The sequence below is a fragment of the Lolium rigidum genome, chromosome 7 (assembly GCF_022539505.1).
Source record: "Lolium rigidum isolate FL_2022 chromosome 7, APGP_CSIRO_Lrig_0.1, whole genome shotgun sequence".
NCBI lineage: Eukaryota > Viridiplantae > Streptophyta > Magnoliopsida > Poales > Poaceae > Lolium > Lolium rigidum.
Window position 1 is genome coordinate 185,585,569 of NC_061514.1, and position 5,926 is coordinate 185,591,494.

General features: G+C 49.1%; 2 non-coding genes across 2 annotated transcripts; both read right to left on the reverse strand.

The window, feature by feature from the left end:
• Positions 1-4,422: 4,422 nt before the first annotated feature.
• Positions 4,423-4,509, reverse strand: LOC124680002. Its single transcript, XR_006995409.1, has one exon. It is a non-coding gene; the product is annotated as a small nucleolar RNA snoR8a (small nucleolar RNA).
• Positions 4,510-4,630: 121 nt separating this feature from the next.
• Positions 4,631-4,717, reverse strand: LOC124680000. Its single transcript, XR_006995407.1, has one exon. It is a non-coding gene; the product is annotated as a small nucleolar RNA snoR8a (small nucleolar RNA).
• Positions 4,718-5,926: the final 1,209 nt, after the last annotated feature.

Sequence of the window (5,926 nt, forward strand, 5' to 3'; positions counted from 1 at the left end):
GATCTTAGTATAGTAAGAAACTAGGATCTATCTTACAGATAATTATAAGAGCATCTTCAGCCGTCTCCCCGATGAGGTCCTCGGTAGCCGTTTTTTACATCCGGACGGCGTTATTCGGCCCAGTCGCGCCCCCGCCTCCTCGTTTTCCCCCAGATTTGGCCTTTCATCCGTCCGGGGTGCGCTCGGGGACTCCGGACGAGAGAAAAGCGGGGACGGGCCCGCTCTATCGACAAGAGAACACACGAACCCCACCACTTTGTCGTCGCAAATCCCCCCTACCCTCCCATTGCTCTGTCGCCGCCGGCACCACCCCTCGCCAATCCGTCGGCCGATTGCCTCAACTCCATCGTTCCTCCACCCAGCAGCCTATATTCCGCCGACCGTCCTGCCCTCTGCGTATTTTCCGCCCTCCAAAAGCTCTCTCGCGTCGCGCCTCGTCGACACGCCCGACAGGTGTTCATCCAATTGCCTGGCCGGACATGGACTCCGACGAGGAGGAGCAGCAGATGTTCGCCGAGATTTTTGAAGAAGAAATGGCAGCCACCGCCCAAGACGAGGAGCACATGCTGATCCTAACTTGCATGTTCGGCTTGTACACCGAGGCGGCCATTGGTCATCGTGGTGGGTTAGCACCAGGTCGCCGAAAGTGCAAGCCGAGGCAGCGAATGGAGGGCTATTGCATGCTCTATGCCGACTACTTCGCCGACGATCCATTGCATGGTGAGGCTGTTTTTAGGTGTCATTTCAGGATGAGCCGAAAGCTCTTCCTGAAAATTGTGCATGCCCTTCGAGAGTACGACTCCTATTTCAGATGCAAGTTGGATTGCACCGGCATGGAAGGGTTCTCCACCCTCCAAAAGTGCACGGTGGCTATGCGGATGCTGGCATATGGAGCTCCTGGTGATTCTACCGATGACTATCTTCGGATGGCGGAGTCCAACGCCCTTGATTGTTTCTACCGGTTTTGCAGGGCGGTGATAGCACTGTTCGGGAACATCTACTTGAGATCACCCACTGTCGAAGACACTGCTATGATCCTCGCTGTCAATGAAGCTCGAGGATTTTCAGGGATGCTTGGAAGCATTGGCTGCATGCATTGGAAATGGAAGAAATGTCTGTTTGCCTGGCAGGGAATGTACAAGGGTCACAAAAAAGGCTGCACTGTGATACTTAAGGCAGTGGCTACCTATGATCTCTGGAATTGGCACTCGTTTGGTATGCCGGGATCCAACAACGACATCAACGTCTTGCAATGCTCACCGATCTTCTCCAAGCTTGTTTAGGGTAATGCTTCTCTGGTTAACTTTGTAATCAATGGCCGACGGTACAACAAGGGATACTATCTTGCAAACAGTATATATCCAAGTGGGCAACATTTGTGAAGACTATCTCAAGTCCCACCCTCCGGAAGGAGCAGTAGTTTGTCAAGAAACAAGAAGGTTGCCAAAAGGACGTCGAGCATGCATTTAATGTCCTCCAGCAAAGATTTGTTGTAGTCTAGTTCCCCGCTTTGACTTGGTCCAAAGATCAGATGTGGGAGGTGATGAACTGTTGTACTACGTATGTGCTTACACAACATGATTATCGAGCGAGCAAGCGAGAGGGTCCTCTTGCACAACCTAACCACCAAGTGCCGATATCGTGGGCCTACATTCATCGCTATGCATCCGTAGATTCGAGACTCCATAATACATAAACAGCTGGTGGGCACGCTTCGAAGCATTTGTTTCAAAACTTGTCTTGTTTTATTGGACCGTAACGTTTATTTATAAAAATAAGCTAAATGTTGGCAAAACTGGTTAAATTTGGATATTTGATTTTCAACTTTTTCAGGAACGTTTTTTTTTCTCAAAAAACCAAACATCAGGTGTCGACCGAGGAGATGGCTGAAACTTCGACGCTCCTCAATCGAATCTTTCATCCAATCCAACACTATTTAGCGTCCAATTTGACCGTGGGAAGCACCAACTCGGCTGGAGATGCTCTAACTAACGCATCCTAGAGCATGCAGTGGTAGAACAGCTCAGGCGCAGCCACAAATCAAGCGAGAAGGCAACCATGTCCAATAAGCGTGTGTTTGGTTCTGGATCAAAACATGGATGGGATGGGATGATCCTCTTTCTTGATATGTTTGGTTGCAGATTAAGTTGGATGGGACCATCCCCATAAAGGAATATTCCTTGAAAATCATGAATCAACCCGTCCCTCCAAATCGACCGAACCTGCCGATCCACCTTTTCCTAAAAATGTGGACCGTTGCATAATCCATCTCCCTCCTCTCTAATCGCGCACCGCGTCTTGCCCACCTCCGGCTTGCCTGCAGTGGACAGAGAAAGCATCGGCGACGTCGCCGACGGCGAGAGCGGTGCCCTAGGCGCCCGCGGCGGCCTGGGCGAGCGCGGCGGCCTGGGCGACTGCGGCGATCTCGGTGGCTCGGGCGAGCGCGGCGACCTGGGCGACTGCGGCGTCTCGGCGGCCTGGGCGAGCACGGCGGTCTCGGCCCAGGGCAAGCGCGGCGGCCTGGGCGACTGCGGCGGTCTCGGTGGCTTGGGCGAGCGCGCGGCGGCCTCGGCCCTAGGCGAGCGCGGCGATTCAACCCTGGGCAGGGCAACCTGGGCCATGTGCGAGCGCAGCCGGGCTGGGCACGGCCAGGCGGCAGCGGCGGCTGCGCACGGCCCGGCGGCGGCTCATTGGGATGAAGGAGCAACATCATCGATGCGTGAGCTCGACAGGCGGCTCGTGAAGATGACTTTTTTTGCTAATTGCAATTAGACGGCTGTTAATCAATTGTTATTATTATTAGTATCCTAACATAAATACACTTCATTCCATCCCACTCAGATCTTCAAACCAAACAGAATATGGGATCACACAATATGGACCATCCCATCCCCAAAAAATCTGGATAATCCATCCCATCCCTCTCAAGTCACCAACCAAACGCACGCTAAGACTGCTCATAGTGGGAGTAATATAGATAGTAACATCACACATCTCAAGGCATTTTGGTGATATGGCATACTAATAAATGAAGAAAGAGAGTGAGGTGGTAACTAGCTATGTTAGAGCAAGTTTAATAGTATAGCCAGCTGCTGGCTATAAGTCATGTGCCATGTCATTTGTAGCTAACATAGAGCCAACATGTATAATAGTGAGCTATAATCATGTACTACTTTATCAATGGATGACCCACATTTCACTCTCACAAAGTGTCTAGAAGCACGTGCTAGAGCTGGCTCTTGCATGAGAGCCCACTTCTCTTCTCTCTCCTCCCCTCTCTCCTCCAACTAAGCATGAATATATTATTTTAACCCTTATAGCCAGCTGACTAGGACTTATTATACTTGCTCTTACCATAACATCACACATCTCAAGGCAATATGAGTCTACAACATAAGTAATGACACATTGCATAACACCACATCTAAGTTAGAGCAATTCCAATAGTATAGCCAACTACTGACTATAACAAGATGTCATATCATTTGTAGTCATCTTATAGCTAGCATGTATAATAGTTGGCTATAAGAATGAAGCACTTTAGTAACATATGGCCCACATTTCACTCTCACAAAGTGCCTAGGAGCACGTGCAAGAGCTGGCTATTGCATAGTAGCCCACCTCTCTTCTCTCTCCTCTTCTCTTTCCTCCAACTTATCTAAAATATATTTTTTAATGTCTTATAGTCAGCTGACTGAACTATATTGTACTTACTCTTACTACCCACTATGAAGGTAATAACTTAGATTAGTAACATGACATATGTTACTAGTCAAGTTACTCTCCACTATGCGCAGCCTAACACATCCGAAGCAGGCTTTCCCATATCCAACCGAGGACGCAGTTAAGTACTGTTCAAAGAAGTTAACAAAATATATTGATTGCACATTTCGACATTCTATATGCTTGTAAAGTCGGACAAAGACTTTTGTCTCCTGGGCACCAGCTCCATAAACAAAAACAAAAAACCATGAGTCCCAAAAAAGAGTGGATTTTAATGCTCTTAGAGCCAATGACCACGAAACTGAACTTTTTATTAATGGTCAATAAACCTGAATTATAATTCTCACTTTTTCTTACTTCGCTTCAAATTATAGTTCTTTATAGAACACGAGCTGACAGTTGATGCAATTGTAAAGCTCGGGCCAAGCTGCCCCACCTTTTCAGCTCAGGGGATGAACATGCGAGGTGTTCGCAGCAGCCAATCGGGTAGCATTTTGCTGTTACATCGACACGTTCAAAGGACCGCCTAAGAGGGGTGTTCTTTTGCAAGTAGTCACGTTACTCAATTGATACGTAGTATATTGCAGATAATAGTCATATTAGGGAAATCCCAAGATATAGCAAACAAGAAAATGAATGAAAAACAAAAAGAAAGAAACACAGCAGAATAGCAGACAGATAAAATAAAAGGTGGTCTGTTGGTGCTCAGATTCTATGGGTGTATAGGTGTCGTTCTTAGGGGATTACCCATCAGTACGAGGAATGTTTTATAATCACTGCACCACCACAATATCGGATGTTCAATAGCAATAACATCAAAGCACAAGATACAATAATTAATGGATATGAAGATAAAACGCAAAAACAAATAATGTAACGAACGATTGAACAAAGATGGATAGCTTGTTGGTGCTCAGATTCTATGGGTGTATAGGTGTCGTTCTTAGGGGATTACCCATCAGTACGAGGAATGTTTTATAATCACTGCACCATCAAAAACCACCACCGAAGGTTCAATCTCAGCAATCGAATAAGAATAAATATCAGATGGTATTGTCTTAACCAAAAGAGGACCAGAGATTAAACAGGAATATGGAGGCGAGCGTAACCCAATATCCATCTAGTCGGATTTGTGCTCTAAGCGCCACCGTAATAGCTCTCGGGAGAATTGTAAATTCAGATCCACCGAGTGAGCGGCGGCCGGACTTTGGGACAGTGCTCCCCGAATGGAACAAATTGAACGCCAGGAGAGGAACAAAAAAGACAACGAAAAATCAGAAGGAAAGTAAAACAAGAGCAGAATAATTAGATCGATTTCAGACGGCGCATCTAAGGGGCGGCGTCAAGAAGCAGCGGAAGTATGGAGGATGAGTTGGTCCGAGGGAGGCGCTTAGTTTATATAGTGGATTGGACGCGCAAACCCTAGGATGGGAGGACTGAGGCCCATGGGCTGTGACCAATGGGACTGGCCTTTTGCCGAACTGCCTCCCAAATCCAGTTGCTCTCAAAATGTTGGTCTGGTCCCAAAGCTCGACCCAAATATTCAGTCCACTATACATGGCCTATTATTTCTCCAGATACTACTTGTACTTGGTTAATAATTGGTTTACAAACCCCCTCCTTGTGTTGAAAGAGAAGAAAAAAGAAAACTTGATTTATACAACAAGTGCACACGGATGTACAACGACGAAACCAGGGGAAAAAATAGAGCAGACTCGTCGTAGTTTATTGCCGTTTAACCTAGCTATAGGCCACTCAGCGTACGGGAACGGGCAAGAACGGCGCCGTCGCTGGTGCCCAGCAGCCGCGACATTTCGACCAGAACCGCGGCGCAGCTGTGTGCCTCGTCGAGCCGGCGGCGCAGCGCGCAGGCCTCCGCCTGGAGCCGCGCTGTCTCGAGCCTCGCGGCGAGGACGCGCCGCACCGCCGCGTCCAGCCTCGCCGCCATCGCGCGCTTCTCACCCTGGAGCGCCTGCAGCGCCGCCTGGAGCTCCTCCGCCCGCTTCAGCTTCCGCGCACGAGACCGCCTGGCCGACTCCCGGTTTGATATCCTCCTCCTTAGTCGGCGGTCCGCCTCCTCCTCACTGGCAAGCGCCACGTCCGCCGCAGGCGCCATGGCATTGCGACCACCATCGGCAGTACCAGTCCCAGACGAGCCGTCGAGCCAGATGCCGACCACAGGGGCGGCGCCGTCCATGCCCGC